The 17,427-nt window shown below is 43.1% G+C and overlaps 1 protein-coding gene across 12 annotated transcripts in view; it reads left to right on the top strand.

Annotated features, from left to right (window-relative positions):
• The window catches only part of adgrb1a (adhesion G protein-coupled receptor B1a), a 169,301-nt gene that overhangs the window by 40,802 nt on the left and 111,072 nt on the right, over nucleotides 1-17,427 (top strand). The window lies entirely within an intron of this gene.

The raw sequence follows: 17,427 nt of genomic DNA, 5'->3' as shown, positions 1-17,427 counted from the left end.
GAAGGCAGCTCTTTGACCTTGCAAGCTCGGCACCGTATTCTGTCCCAGTGCGGCCTAGGAAGCGACACTCAATCCGGGAAGCTTTTGGAAACAGAGGAGAATCGAATGCTGATATTGGATAGCTGTGGGGATGCTCACTGCAGAGCGGGGTGTGGAGGGGTGGGGAGTGTGTGTGTGTGTGTGTGGGGGGTTAAATAGAGACAAAAAAAGATAGATGGAGAGAAAGGCTAAAATGCAATGGGCCTGTGGTTTGCAGTCTAATTGTCTGTTGCTTGATCCCGGCTCGCCTCCCTCTCCCTTGGCAGACAGGATGTGGCTTGACATATCTATCCTGGCCTCGTCAGGACTATGGCCAGAGGGATGGAACATTTCTCGGCTCCCCTTTCTCCCCCTAACCTTTCCACCATCTATCTCTCCCTCCCTCCCTCCTCTGATTCTCTCAGTCGCTTCCCCTAATCAGCCCGAGAACACAGTCTTATTCTTTTGGTCCTATTCCTCTTTCAACCATCTCCTCTGAGCCAACATCACTGCGTCCCCATCTTCCCCTCCCCCAGGCTGATAGTGGGCTGATACTAAGCCATTCGTGGGAAGCCAAACAAGCAGGGAAGATGTTGTGGTGGGTATCTCCTGCCTTATCCTCCTCCGGTCTCCAAAGCAGCTAATATCCCCTCGCCGCCCCAGCCTCCTCTTCGCTAGTTATCACACTTATGTAATCCCGCTTATGGTGCTCAACAGCGGGGTGTAGGCTGTTTGTGCCTTAAGGTGTGAAAAATAAAAAAATAAATATACCATCCACTGTTGGCTTTTGTAGAGATAAAAAGGGAAGGACACGTTATAGCTTTTCTCCCCCCGTGCGCGGCAGCCCACACGAGCGAGGCATCTCCGAGATGATAATCCGAGGTTTCGGAGTGAAAGAGGGGCTACGGAACCCTGTGACGGGCTCAAATGGAAGAGGCAGGCAGTCTGTGAATATTTGACTGGATGGGTGACGGGATGGATTGAATCGGTGGATGAAGATAAAGAGAGGCCGGGGAGACATAATGGATTTTGTGTGGAAATAGATCGGGGAGCCGTGCGGTTATGCCCTGCTGTGCAGCGAAGAGGGGAAGAGAGGGGTGATGGTTGTGAGTGATAAATGAAGGAAAGACAATAGTTAGAGAGATGAGAGTAGGGAGAGGAGAATAACGGAGAGTGAAGAGACTTGACAAGAGCTGAGAGGGGGGAGTTGTCTGAGGAGGACCTGGCGTGATGAGGATAGATGGTTGTTGTTTGGGTCAAGCGATACACAGCTGGAACTGTGCGGTCTCAGGACCTTCAGTAACCAAAGAGTTCATAGATTACAGTCTTCCTCTCAGCCTCATTCACTCCCTCTCTGCAGAGGGATAGATGATCCCGCCAAGCAGCAGATGGAGGGGCGAGACCTGCTGTCAGCGAACGAGCTCTGTTCGTGTCCGGCTGATGGACACTAGACGAGGACTTTCACTACTTATAGATGGTTTGGGAGCTTTGCCTTGTCCTCGTATGGCCTTGTGTACCCTGTAAACTTAAAAGTTAACTAAAATACAACTGCAAGAGAACAGTATGTGATTATCTTTGACCGGGCAGCCTTTTGATGAGGTGACAGAACAAAAAGTCAGATTCTTTTGAAAAGATATGTCATTTTATATAAACCCTCTATGTGTAATATGTACACGTTGTTGTGGAGGGCCTCTTAGAGATGGCCACATAATCTGAGTGAAGTGCTGTTCTGTTTTAATTTAGCCTGACTTTCATTGTTGACAATTTCTCAGCCATGTAATTCAAGTCATACTTCTACACTGAACACACGTCACAATTTACCTCCGTGTTTAGTGCCTCTGCAGAAATGAGCTCTCCTACGATGTGGGAAGGCAGAAGGCTGATGTGTAGAAGTCTCGGTGGTGGACGGGTGCGCAGTACATCTGACCACCCTGTAGAAGCACCAGGCCATGTCTCTTTAACATTACGCCGCTTTCAGAAGCATTCAATGAAGAGCCGTCCTGGTAATACTATGACTGAAATGGATGGAGCTTTGTTGTTGCTTCATTTCTGTTGCACCAAATTTGGTGGAGTTGCAGTTGAGAATTTAGAAAAGAACTCACTTACTCGAGGCTGTTATGGTCGAATTTACAGTTTTGAACAAACAAGCGGAAGTGAAAATACACATTTCTCAATCTCACTGCGGTGAGGGGTACAAGGGCACTTACTGTGTTGTAAAAACCTTCCAAGTGTTTCTCATCCACAGAAGCCATGGTCGGATTTACAGTTTTGGAGCTGTTCATTTTGAAATGTTTTTTTTCAGGTGGTTAACCAAGTGTTTTTTGTTGCCGAACCGTAGCCATAGTTTATTTGCCACAAAAATAGTAATTTTCTTATCTTAAGATGTGCATGCACAGATTTGGAAGAAAGCAAGAATTGACATTTAGCTGACAGTGTCGGTGTTAGTCTAATGTTTGTGGCAGTCTTTGCAGCTATGTTTCTTTCACTAGTTTTCTTGAACGTAGCTAGGTAGCGAGCTCAGAAGATGGTGTCTCCATATTTCGCCTCTGCCTGTAAAACTTGGATTGGTTGGCTTTTCCAGCTGTGGAAGGCAGTCGTGAATCACCGAATCCTGCTGTGGGCATCAAGTCAGTCGTTTCTAAAAAGATGCACACAAACGATAAGAACCATTTTTGTCATCTATACACCACCCTCCATGAGTGTGATGCAGGGACAGACACTGAGATTACTGGGCTGAAAACCAGTCTAGTCTTCAAACTAACATCTGTGCAAAATCAGAATAATTTGAAAGATGCACTAATGTCAGAGGTTACTCAGGCCACAGGCTGATCGCTGTAAAAACGTCTGTGAGTTCAATCAGTTCCTGGTCAGTAAGGTAATGATTCATTGTTAACCCATTAATCACTTGTACAAAAGTTTACCATTAAAGGAACTGTTAACCAACAATGTGCTTAAGGGGAATGTCTTTGTGCATCTTCCTGCTTGATATATTCAACTTCCATACGGGGCAGGTTGTGAATATGGAATACACCATCCGATTAGTATATTGATTTCCAGATATATGAGGTCAATATTACTTGTCTAATATTAGTTTCCAAATTGGATGACATAGATGGGTGACCTCTGGCATGGTTCAGCTTTTCTAGGTCAACAGCATCGTCAATAGGAAGGACTTAACGTGTACCGATTCGAACGTGACCTGTTGATTAAATGTGATGATTTAAAGGAAGTATCACATGTTCTTTCCGCGTTTTTGTGAAAATCTCTCCGGTTTCAGTTCCGAGTCTGAGTGTCCCTGATGAAATAAAAGCAAATATCTCATGATCTTTAGGTTTTCATCACAAACTATTTACAAAGAGCTGCTTCAGTTGATACAAGATATTAATCTGAAGAAGCAATTGTGCACCGTGACTTAATACAGTACAAGTAATGAGCAGGAGTCCATATCTTACATGTCCACGGCTCACTGTGTGAACACAGCTACCGAGCTGTGTGAGAAATCTTTAACCTTTAAGATGAGAGGAATGCTGATTTCACGGCTATTTTTGGAACGTGCTGACATTCAAATGGTCAAAGTTAAAGGTTTTGGGACTAAATGTCGGTTGCTGGTAGCTTCAGTGCAGAAACTTTTGGCCACGGAAATCCAATTTGGAAGACGTTGGATGTGTCGCTGTGCATGTGTGTGGATGAGGTGTGACTTGTGTAACGTGTCGCACGGAGCAGGAAAATATTCATTAGTTAGCCCACAGTGGACAGCAGGGGAGGCAGTGAGTGATTAAATGATGAATCAGACAGATCTTAGGAGATGAAAAAGAGGTATGACTCAATTTGAACAAAAGAAACACGACTGAGAGGGACAGAATTGTCAAACAAAGTGAAATGAAGGGGAAATACAACAAACACAACTTACCCACAATGCCATGGGAGGGTGTGAGTCGTGACCTTGATTGCACATCATGCGCTCTCACTTTGAGCTTTGCAGTCATTCTCCAGTGTGAAATATTAATAAAGCAGACAAGCCTGAAAAAATAAGCAACCAAGGACACAGTGTCACAGACCGACAGCGCTCTGCACCACACAACTCAGCCACTGACAGAGTCCCCTCACAGCAAATGTCCCGGTTTGGAAGCAACATTGCCGGACCGGGTCTGCACACCGTATGGGACGTATAGTCAACTCAAAACTCCAATTCATCCGTAGATGTGAAAGTGCACTTCAAACACCTTTTTCCTAATTCATTGGATTAATCTGCCAAAGCTTCCATTTCTAGATAGAATACATGATAACATCCCAACAGGGCATCGGCCCCACAGCTGCTGTGAGGAAACACAGCTTCCTTTTACCTGAAATGGTGTAACCGTCACGGCACATACTCTCCGACAATCACTTGCACACTATTCATGTTGCACCAGGTTTTTATGAATCCAACGTGAAATGTGTCAGTATTCTCCATCCTGTCCTAGTTTTGCTATCTTCCAACCCGTTAGCCCGCTCAGGGCTGGAGCAGCAACAACAGGTAGAAATGTGCTCATCATAAAGATCAGACCTGTGTTGATCAGTTTGTTTAGGTTTTGTAAATGGACCATATTGCATGTTGCAGCTATACATCCGTTACCTCTTCTCATATCTCAATATAAATATTCAAGTTTTTCTCATTTCCCTTTCTGTTGTTTCCTGTTTTCTCGACCTGATTTCTGGCCGATGTCGGAACGTCACACTCTCGGCAGTGACTGTGTCGCGGTGAGGCTGTCGTCAAGCTTTGACTAGTTAGTGTGCATGCGTGTTGTAAAAGTCCCTGTCAGAGGGAGTCGTGTGTCATGCAGGCTAGACAGACTGGTCATGTGTGTGGTCTTTGTTTGTGTTTCACCACTGACCCAATCAGTGAGCAATCATAAGCTTATACACACACACACACACACACACACACACACACACACACACACACACACACACACACACACACACACACACACACACACACACACACAGTCTGATGAAACGAAACATTATGACCACCCCTACCTGAAAGGTTGTCGGTCCTTCGTGTCCCATTAAAAAAACTCAAAGGCCTGGAATCTACTGGGTGTAATTCATAAAAACTAAATCCCATCTTTTAATATCACTTTTTACATTAGCGGCTGATAGTGAGTCACTGTAGCGTCCAGGCAGTTGCCCTCATTTTAGTGTTACACTCAAATCTGTGAGCCATCGGATTCTGTATCGACAGTGTTGGTCAGGTTTAGGCGTGAGAAGTAAGAATATCCGGGCAGGTCACAGAGTCTGACGGGGGACAGATTCCAAGGTAATACTTTAGAATTTACATATTTTTGCTCTGCCGTTTGTAAGAAGTTATTTTTTGTTACTATAACTGATAGTTATCGTAGGCACTCAGTAGGGAATAGATTGCTCAAGCCTGTAGTGCACGTTATAGCTGGTTCATCTCCATTTAACAAGACCAAGAAAACAGCCACAGTCAAACCGTATATCGACAGAACGTGGAATGATTTCCGGTGCAGTTTGTGTTGTCATTCACCGCTCTAAAAGTCCAGATAAGGTCAGTACACCTGGTTTGTTTGCTACATAAAACAAGGTAATCAATCTGGTCACAGACAGTTACAATAGCTGACCTGAACCACCTTTCAACCAACAGCAGACGAAACATGTTGACTCTGTCTGTAACGTTATTCATTGTTTAAACATTCACACCTGAACTTAGCAGCTACGCTGGACTGCCTGCAGCACACTCTGATGCATGCTGTGAACTCCCAGACAGATAGACAGGAAGACAGACAGGCAGAGAGGACCCGAGACACATGGCGTCATACTACCGGGTGCCATCTTTGTATTTACTTTTCAATTGACCCAACCGAGCGAGCGCTAAGAGTACACTACTTCTGTTTCCTCTCTTGTTGGACTGAGAGCAGGCTGGACGCTAGAGGTACTCACTATCCCACCTGGTGGTACAAAGTAATATTACAAGACAGGGCAGAATGTTTAGCATGCTAACTAAGCAGATGTCTCTGCAACACAAACATAGACGTCTTGACAAAAGAGCAACACTGCTATTTCTACACATACTTTAGATAGGTTGAATAATTATGTTTATGTTTTAAACTAAACATCTTACAGATTGCCCCTTTAAGTCCAGGTCAATTCTGAGTTGGAATCACCATGGACTTATCCCGCCCGAACCCCGTGACTAGTTCATGCTTTATTCCTCTTGAGAATTGTTGCAGGTCAGTAGGTACATGTCACTGCTAACCAGGAGAATCCCAAAAGCCCAGTTGTGTGACTGGAATGATTTCACCCAAGGCCTTACGTTTCCCATTTCTCTCACATTCAAAATGCTGTTAACTTACTGTCCGATGCAATATGGAACAAAACTGTGGTTAAATGATATAACAATTGTATCTTCTTATAATAGCTCCCATTACTTTCATGTTTAAGTTTAGAGTATTTAACCATAGCATAGTTAAAACCAATTATACCAGATAGATTATCTTCCAAACACAGCACTCGAATAAGCCTGTAATAAACTTGCTAATGCCTGTTGTTGAGGGTATTGACTAATACCAGTTCATCATTGAATTTAAAATCTGTAAATACGTTGATTACAAAGCAACAACAACTAACAGACCAGAAATACAAAACATGTGTCTGAGGTTTTTTTAGAAGCGTGGTCTCTGAAACATAAAGGATGGTGACAAGTTGATTTTTAACTATGAAACATTTTAAACCATTCTCTGAAGGCCATTGGTACAAGTGATTTTAATTAGTCTCAGTTGGTCTCAGGACTGTGTTGGTGTGTACAAACTGTTCATCTTCCTCACTGTAGGTTTGATCTGTTGCACCTGAACGAGCAGGACGAATTACGCCTTAATCATTCTTATTACTGAACGGACTCTGGTGACCTCTTGTGACTTCCTACATCACTGCCCTCTTTCAACCTCAGCGAAGTGAAAACACCCGTGTAGATGCGATGGGTCTTGTTGAGATTTTTGCAACTCTAAAAAATTTTTAAAAAATAATAGTAGGATTAGTTTGGCTCTATTAGTTTAACAACGGCTTGGTTAATAGTCTTTGCTTGGTACATGTGAGCAGCAACCTCCAGGACTGCAGATGGAAATTAACGGGTAGCTAAAATCTGGCACAGAGCATCTCCTCTCTTTTTGTGATTCATGTTTTCTGTACATGGTGCCGACTATAAATTTAACTTAAACTTAAAAGGACTGAAGAAATGTAGCCCTCAAAAGGGTAAAACTGCTGTTCCTGGAGAGGCCACTAGAGGCTGGCTCTAAAAGTGAGTAAATCCCCAGAGACCCTCATGTTGAACTGCACAACGTCTCAGCAGAACCATTTTGGTATCTTCGGTTAATTTCTGCTGACCTGGTGCGAACCAGACGCGATGCCACTCTGTGAATATGGTTTCCAGCACAGGGAAGCGTCTGCAGTCGTTCCGTCCTACTGGGTGTAGACCTCGGGTTTATTTTAACCAACCGGCATGCGCTGAAACCGGCCGACACTCTGCCATCAGTTCGCGTCTACCAAAGTGTTTTTTCCTTAATATAGCATATGTTTTAAATAGTTTTAATAAAAAGCAGCAGCTTGACGAGGTGCTGAGCGTTTATTCTGTGCTGAGCGGCGAGCGTTCAGAGATTATTATTTTTTTTCGGGCAGTGAGAGTTAAAGAAATATTAAAGCTGTGCTAGTCACTGTCTTCCAATCACAGTGAAGGAGAGGGCGGGGCCAACGTGGTTAACCATCAACACTGGTTGCTGATTGGTCCGCCCTTCAGAGTGAAGGAAACAGAAGCTGTGAACGACGGTCGGAGCATCCAGGTTAAATTTCCCCATGCATGACAACTGAATGGGGCGACATTTTATTTCACAACTCACCCAATTTCATTTTGTTAGACCTAAAGTTATTCATAATTAGGGGTGTGGCCACTTTGAGTGACAGCTGGGCACCAGCACAGTTGGCCATTTACCTGCAGGCCATACAGACTCTCCTCGACGGCTGTTTCAACGACCAGGCTTCATCTTTACCCAGGCTCCACCTCTTGAGGCGGCCAGGCAGCGCCAAGATGGAGACAGCGTGAGCCACCACACTGAACTTCAATAATGCTCTTCAGGGAACCTGTTGGTGACTCCATGGAGGCCTCGTCCATGTTTGTTTTACAGCCATCTGGCAGCTGATAACAACAGGAGTCAGACTTGAACTCTAAATGCATTTCCTCCTCTGGAAATACCAGAAACATTGCACCGTACAACAGTTTGATCACACCGCTTAATCGGCGCTGTCTGACATGCTGATTGTGAGGGACAGTTTAAGAAATGATAAAGGATCAGAAGTGACAACATGTGGAAAGAAGAAGACGATGGAAGAAATACTTATAAACCCTCCTGACGTGCTTTCTCCAGTTGCTGGCAGCTGGCTGCGGGTGAGGAAGATGAATGTGAGCGCTGTGTCTCTCCCTGCTCGCCGCTGTGTGGCTGCAGCACATTGTTGCTAAACTAAGGGATTTCCAGCCGCCTCCATAAGGAGCACTGAGGAATATAAAGCAAGGCTAATGCATTAGCTCCTCTTCACACTCATATGCGTGGATGCTCACACGCCCGTGCACACACATATGCACTGTTCATAACGCGCGCACGCAAACACACACACGCACACACACACACACACACACACACACACACACACACACACACACACACACACACACACACACACACACACACACACACACACACACAAACAGGCCCGGTGAAATGTCGCACCAGAAAATGGCACATACACTGGTGTAACCACGCAATGGTCCCGCATGACTGAGTGTGGGTGGCTGACTGAGGGAGAGAATAAAGCTGATTTTGTGTGGTGTGTGTGTGTGTGTGTGTGTGTGTGTGTGTGTGTGTGTGTGTGTGTGTGTGTGTGTGTGAGCATGTGTAGAGAGCGAGGTGTGGTGTTAGCTACAGGGGCGCCATGTGGGCAGGAATAAAGTTGAGAGAGATGGCAGGGAGATGCTCTGTGCTGGTAGAAGTTGCGCCGCCTGCAGTCTGTTTGGAAAGTTTTTCATATGGAGGGAGGCGGTCGAAAACAATCAGCACATATGACACGCTCACCTCTTCAATGATCGGTTTAATTATTAAATAGGCTGTGTTGAGATTACATTTATTTCCTACTAAGTCCAATCGATCTAGTGGACAGTTCTAATGATAGTGTTGAAATAAACAGTCGGGAAAAGATTATGACTGTTAATTTACCAAATTCAGCCCCGTTGGTACACTTTTCAAAAAGACGGAGCTGCGTTTAGCATCATTACGGCTTTACTGCCGTGCCTGCTGTTACAGGCTGCGTCTGGATCTTTATATACTGCTGCAGCAGTTGTTATGGACGCAGGAGATGGTGACAGTTTTAGGTATGAAACAGGCAGCATTCAGCGGTGGGGTTACACATCACAGAAGACATAACTACAGCATCTTATACGCAACGTTATCCAGCTGTGTAAATGGCACAACGATGATGAGTAGAACATAAAACTGGCTCAGAGAATTAGTTCCAATTTTTTAAATGTATTTCCTTCAGAATACAATATATTATCCAGACTTTCTCCAACGTGTCTCCGTGCTCCGGGGTCTTAAACTGTTGGTTTTTAAACGTCCCCTTCTCGACAGAATGAGCTTCACTTTATAAGCATGTTGGTTAGCATATTGTTTTAATAAATTACTTGTTGTTCTTATCATCATTAAGATAAAAAGCTGTGTGTCGGAGCTGATCTGCTGCTTACATGGAAACAGTAAGTTAATAAACACATAAAGGATTTTATTCAGCATTGCGGTGTAAAATAATCTGCAACAGTCTATTCAGAGAGTATCGTCTGCCATGGCATCACTGCTTAGCATTTTATCTGAAATCTCAAATTTGCCATTCAAATTTAAAAATCACCTCCAAACTCCACCCACATCCTCCGAGGTGAGGTCCAGCTTCTACCTTTTAGCAAGAAGACACCGAGTTCTGTGAAAAATGCTGACCGTCTGCATCAGGACTCTTCACTCCAGGTCATAAAAGATGCCACCGATAACAGATTTATGTGCATTAGATAAATGTGTAGCAGAGTCAAAATAATGATGTTTTATGTTCCTCGCTGTTGGTTTTATTTTGCTTGTTTTTATAACTCTGAATTTATGTTGTTTGTGCTGCTGGTTTATGTTTTGTCTCTTCGGTCAGGTATGATTGTTGCTACCGGTGTGTGTTTTTTTAGTGTATATTTGATCTTGATAGTTTTGATATAGACCTTGATATTTTCTTTATATTTTTCATGTTTTATTTGATTTTGCATTTTAACCTATACAATATTTTTAAAAACCTTTTCTGATTACTTGATGAAAAGATTCCGACTGCGTCCAAAATATCCGCAATTTAGAAATTACAGACAATAACACTTAAGTTTATCAAATCTTTTTAACATTCAGTAACCTTGCAACTCTGATGTCTGATTAAAGGAGTAGTTGAATGCAGCATAATAGCTTCAATTCCAGCTGCAGCATTAAATTGCCTGAGCTGACGGTTTCTATAATAGCTAATGTGCTGATATGTGAAGCTAATGATGTTAGCATACAGCACAGAATAATGGACATTCATGTCCTTGACCACTTCAATGCTCTCCAGTCTTTATTAAGCGATATTGTCTCTGTTTCTTCATTTGTTTTTGGACATATGAGGGGCGTTTAAATATTTCACCCAAGTGAAGCATTTTGAGTGAAAAATCAAAGCAGGACACATCACATACGTAATATATATTGGGTCCCCTTCAACAGCAAAGTGCCATGTTGCTTTACTGCGTTTATCATCCCACTATCACTGCAACGCATGTGATACATCCACCGGCCCACTAGAGGGCAGCGTGCCAGTGTTATGGGTGGCCTCGCTTGGGCATGAAAAGAACAAGCAGGTCACATGTAACAGGTCCTAAATTCCTTGTTAGGAGGCAGGTTGGGGTGGATGGATGGCTGAAACAGTGGACTTTCACCTTGGAGCAAGTGAAGGGAACTTTTGAAAGAAATCTTCGAAGTAGAAATAAGTCGTTTTTGTATTTTACAATAAACACACTGTTTTTTTTTCCCCCCCTAAACCGAACCACATGGTTTTCTACATGTTTTTGTTTTCCTAAAAACATGGTTCTTTACGTCTCTGCGAGAAAGCCACGATACTAACACACTCTCGTCTGGTGGTCTGATATTACACACTCTGGCCTCATACTAGTTGTTTCTACAGTAACCCAGAAGGTAGAATCCAAACACTGGTCATTGTAGATTCTTTTATTTACTTGGCGAGAGATGTTCAGAGTTGCGATCTGCACCCTCACTACAAATGTCACTAAATCCTACAAACTGGTCCTTGAAGTTTTCACATTGAACTTCTGTCTTATGAAAGAAATGGAATGAAAAGAAAACAAAAGACAGCAGGAACAAAATCCATGAAAAATATCTTTGTTGCTCTGCACAAATACTACTCACTGATTCTTCCATTCATGCATTCACATGCAGATATTGCATATAGATATTGTGTTAAAAACCCTTAAAATAACGCTGTTATCTTTGCATTTCCAGTCTACAATTGGTGGGGTAATCTCATAGTCTCAAGCACTGAACGTATAGATGTTTTGTTCCTTTTTGTTTTTGTTCCTTTTTCAAAGAAAGTATTTTCTTTGGAAAATACTTTTTTCAAAGACATTTTGAAAAAGTAATGCTTTTACAACATTAAGTCTGTAAATGGTGCCCTACAATATAAACTTGATATACTTACTTCTAGACGAATATCTGACCAACTACGAGACGACACCGTGGTGCGCAGAGGATGACCCTTAATCATTTCAGAGATCCACTAACTTTTCTTCTAGCGCCACTTTAAGGTCAATATTTGTGGGTATCTGTGAAATATGTCAGCATTTGGATGGCTCGCCGTTTCAAAGAGTCCGTGTCCCCCCCGGGATGAATTGTAATAAATATCCTCTGGCATCTTTTGAGGTCCAAACTTTTGTTAAACCCAGAGCAACTACGCTTCACTTCCTTAGTGGCCTGTTGATGACACAGAACAGTCATAGACTCGTGTGAAAATGGGAGACATGAAAACGTCTTAGATATGAAGCAGAACCTTTTTCATCACCCGCTCTCTCCATGCTAGCAGATGGAAACTTTATACCTCCAATTTTTTTTTTCACAAATATGGTTGTTACCATATTAAGTCGCCTGCTTCTTGTCACATTGATCTTCATTCAAGAGTGTTTTTTATTTCCCCGATAAGCTAACTCAATGATAAGTTATTGCTAGTTATGTAACTAGAAAATGAATAGCACAACCAAAAATGTATTTTTTTATGTGGCAAGCTAGACAACTGGCAGTTAGTAATCGTTATTCTGTAAAAACAATGGAGGTGGCTGGATGTGGAGTTGGAGGGGTGTTCGATGTGGGACTTCACGACCTCATCTTCAGCCGTTGGGCAGTTCTGTGCAAATCTGGTTGTTCGCCAGCACAACATGGCATTGCACATTTCTGCAATATTTGGCTTCACTTCTACAGTTGGAAAAGTGGTAAAGTGTCGTCCATCTTTACAGTCTTTGATCACAGTCGGTGAGATCTCTGTCTCCGTCTGACCTCAGACATGTCCGTAGTAGGAGGAGCAAACTTGTAGAAGTGTCAGTATAAGTATAAGAAGCTTTTCTCATTGAAGATGTAGTTCCTTCTGAGCTCACAAATAACCATTTCAATTTGGCCAAATCATATGTGAGCGGATTATTTGTCTTAAAATATGGAAAGAAATCCCAGGAACTTGCTTCATTTTTCATTCAGACTGATTCCAGAAATGCAAAACGAGAGCCTGAACTGAGTTAAAGAAGCCAGCGGAGCAGAGACGTCTGGGTTAGTCAGACGACATGTCACGGTGACCAAACATCTACTTTCTGTTTACTCATAATTAGCAGATATGAGCATGCTAAGCTGTTCAGTTCAGATGGTGAACGTGGTAAGTATTATACCAGCTTAACATCAGCATGTCAGGAGCGTCATAGTGAGCATGTCGGCATGCTAACGTGATCATTTATAGTTCAAAGCATTGCTGCGCTCACAGCTTGGAGCTGCTAGCATGTCTCTATAATCCAGTGTACTGGAACATATAAAGTGCACTCACATATTATTTGATAACAAATCTGGGTAGCCAGTAACTTATTCTGAAAATGACATGCAGTGAATAAGCCTGTGGCGAAGGGAATGTAAATCCAGTAAAGCCAGCCAGGGGTTAAGGTCACGGTAGGAGTTCAGAAGCTCACACTGGCAGCCACGACTGAAGTAAACAGTGTCGCGTTTTAAAGTTCAGGGCAGTGACCTCACAGCACCGGAGCTTCTGGCCTTTACCAGCTGCACCTGTTCTCCATGAAAGGACTCAGTGGCACTTAAAGTCAGTTTGAAGCGACTTCAGTAATCATGCGTCTCCTTTTTTTAGGTTGCTTATCAGTGGACGGCCTGTCTCTGGTCCCTCCTCACACAGCCACGGGCTTTATTAAACATTCATGCTTTAATTAAGCAATTTTACCGCTGATACTTACTGGCTGATGATAAAAACTGTGCTCCAGGATGAGGACGCCGAGTGTGTGTGTGTGTGTGTGTGTGTGTGTGTGTGTGTGTGTGTGTGTGTGTGTGTGTGTGTGTGTGTGTGTGTGTGTGTGTGTGTGTGTGTGTGTGTGTGTGTGTGTGTGTGTGTGTGTGTGTGTGTGTGTGTGTGTGTGTGTGTGTGTGTGTGTGTGTGTGTGTGTGTGTGTGTGTGTGTGTGTGTGTGTGTGTGTGTGTGTGTGTGTGTGTGTGTGTGTGTGTGTGTGTGTGTGTGTGTGTGTGTGTGTGTGTGTGTGTGTGTGTGTGTGTGTGTGTGTGTGTGTGTGTGTGTGTGTGTGTGTGTGTGTGTGTGTGTGTGTGTGTGTGTGTGTGTGTGTGTGTGTGTGTGTGTGTGTGTGTGTGTGTGTGTGTGTGTGTGTGTGTGTGTGTGTGTGTGTGTGTGTGTGTGTGTGTGTGTGTGTGTGTGTGTGTGTGTGTGTGTGTGTGTGTGTGTGTGTGTGTGTGAGTGTGAGTGTGTGTGTGTGTGTGTGTGTGTGTGTGTGTGTGTGTGTGCGTATGTATGTGTAAAACATTAATTTCCTGCCATACGGAAAAGTGTGCGGATTAGAGAAAAGACAAGCTGAACTTTTTTTTATCTCCCTCATCAGTCATGTGCGACTGCAGGAAAATAATGGTGTGATAAAGTAGGGAAGCGATAGGGATCCTTCTGTTTTCTGACAGGCAGCTTGTGACCACAGCCACTTTCTCCATTTTCTCTTCTCTATTTTACACTTCGTCACACTTTTTATTTAATTTTTTTTGTTTCTTCAAAATCCAGCAGAGTCAAGGAGATTTGAAACCCTTTTCCCCACCTCATAGAAGTGCTCTATTATTGAGAGACTGTTGTATCTTCAAAGGGTGAAATTGTGTGTGAGGGAGAAAATAGAGAATTAGAGAGTGTGTTCATGTAGCCGGTCTCCTTGGCTGTGAGGACATTTAATGCTAGTCCGACTGTCGCGCTGTTATTCTTCAGATTTGATGACTTGGACAATGAAGATGAATTACCTCTGATCTCACTGCAGTGTGCGAGTTTACTGCTGCCGCTTGCCAGAGCTGGATAAAACTGTCTCTCTCTCTCTCTCTCTGTGTGTGTGTGTGTGTGTGTGTGTGTGTGTGTGTGTGTGTGTGTGTGTGTGTGTGTGTGTGTGTGTGTGTGTGTGTGTGTGTGTGTGTGTGTGTGTGTGTGTGTGTGTGTGTGTGTGTGATGCATCTGCGTGTCTCTGTGTCCTTGTTAAGAGCAGGCGGTGGCTCTGCGGGACGGCTGTAAAGGCTGCTCTCCTTGGTGGTATCACCTGGAATGACACCCAGAGGTGACACACTGTCAGAACACACACCCACACAAGACAAAGGATACACACACACACACACACACACACACACACACACACACACACACACACACACACACACACACACACACACACAAACAAAGATACACACACACATTAAGCTGAGCGGATCTTGGCCAAGCCCTGCCAGGTCCAGGAAAGGAACTCATTAGTGAAGACATGTTTCATGCACTCATCTCACAACACACACACACACACATACACACACACACAAGCAAATATAGCGACACATTCAAACACACGACCATCATACCTTCCATAGTGGACCCGACTGTTTAAAGCTTCTGATTTAAATCATGTGAACACTGTGAAAATTAGCTGTTAGGGATTTTTCTTGCAGTTCTCGCTCCTTCTTCCTGTTTCCTATTTTTGTTTTGGGAGTTTGGAGTCTACAATTAACCACACAATCGGATCATTTTCTGTTAGGTGTTTCCTACGCAGCTGCAATCAGGTCTGTATTTTCAACCTGAAACATCAGCAGCGTGTGATAAGTGTATACTATAAGTAAAAGGAAGTAGTGTTGCAAAGTTTGACCTCTAATTGTTTGAGCCTTAAACAACTTTGTGTATCTTAATTTTAAAAGTACGGGAATTTCTCCAAAAAGCAAGTTATTAAATAATGGTGTAATCACAAAAAATAAACACGAACTTGACCGGCAGCAGAAAAAAATATGAGCCAATGTCAAATGCAGACTGGTAAACAAATGAAAAGGAATGGAGGAGGAAATATCTGCAGCCTAACAGCCAATTTTAAACAGTGAAGGTAAAAAGGTGCCATTTAAGAGCGTCCACTGCTACACTCTGTTTTTCTGATTTGATCTTTTTAAATAAGAAATAACTTGAACTAATCCAGTCAATGTTAAAAATAAAAGACACACCACAGCTGGGATAGTACAACATCATGTTAAAGCCATATTTGAATTGAATGTGATCATCATCATCATGCATTCCTGCACTTTTAACATTTGTGAATCATCAGGACTCTGAGCTGAGTCACTCTGAGGTAAGCAGCCAGCTGCCGTTAAAGATGTGAACAGTGACACAACAGATTCTGACTCAGGAATCAAACTGGGACTTTTTGGCCACAAGGCTCTCCCCTACTTCTCTAATACCAGTCAAGCTTAATTACAAAGACACAGAGACCATTATAATCATAAGAAATATCATGGCTGTATCTCTGCGTATAATCAACTTCTAGGAGCGGCTCCTCTTTTCTTCCCAGTTCAGATTGTTTTATTTACAAATTTATTTCTCATCAAAGCATCACAACATGATTACGGTTTTCCTTTTCACACTTTCTCATTTACATGCCTGATAGACTTCTTATCTTTCCATTGCTTTCACATCCGCTAAAGATTATACTGCTCAATCTAATCTCAAACAAAAATCACAATTAACTATTTCTGGGCATCCCGAAAACCACATTCTGTTTTTGCAGCTGAGATGCCCAGAGGCTCGACTGAGAGTAAATCTTTTCAGTCTGCCTCAGCCAAATCAAATTCTCTCACCCCTCCACACTTCAGCTCTCCTCTCAGCTTAGTGTGGCAGAAAGATCACTAATGAATTATCTTTGTCTGTTCTGTTAGGAGGGTTGCGTTATACTCCTGCTTCTGCTTTCAGTTTAGAAGATAAATGTGCTTCTGCTGCCTTGATAGTTTGATTGTTGTAGCTTAAAAAACTTCCATTATAGGAAGCAGCTTGATGGCTGCTGGCATTAGCAAACATCATCAGGTCAGTGGAAGAGGTCAGGAAAAAAGGACAACAGCCATCGCTAAAAATAAATATGTGATCATTTGAGAAAGCATTTGACCTAAAAAGGTTTGTGCCTCCAGGTTTGCGGCACCAGTTTGTTTCACTCACTTTCCTGTAATGATTTCACGTATGCAGTGTGGAAGAACTTGACTGGCTCGCACAGCTCAACTCCAACCAGCACTTTTGGGGTGAACTTGAACATGAACAGTGAGGTAGGACTCACTGCTGCTCATCAGTGTCGGACCTCACTAATTTTGCCTCGGCTTGGCAAATACACTGTACAAAAACGTCAGCAGGAATATTCCATGCACCTAATAGTACAAACACCGACCACATGGAGACAGTATTGGTCCTTCAGAGTTCAGGGATTTACACACGTATTATTTGTCACCCTGTTTTTTGTACCGTTAATAGTTTTTGTAATCGAATTTGATCTCAGCAGGCTGTGGGGGCGTGTCCCTCGCCGGGTTTGATTGACAGTAGCCGGAAGGGGTGTTTCCTCTCTGTTGAACTGAAAGCAGCCAGAGGGACGTGTCCCTTCAAGTTATTAATTGACAGCAGCTGATAGGATGAGTTCCTGGGTGCATGCCAGTAGTTACAAACTTTCATGGCATGTCCTTCCACTTTTTGACTTGATGAAGTCAAGGAAAATGCAACTACATCAAG

This window comes from Brachyistius frenatus, unplaced genomic scaffold (genome assembly GCF_029030835.1).
Source record: "Brachyistius frenatus isolate BFR_SWC_R1_liver_20210118 unplaced genomic scaffold, ASM2903083v1 Contig_40, whole genome shotgun sequence".
Taxonomy (NCBI): Eukaryota; Metazoa; Chordata; class Actinopteri; family Embiotocidae; genus Brachyistius; species Brachyistius frenatus.
This window is presented reverse-complemented; position numbering and strand designations above follow the sequence as displayed.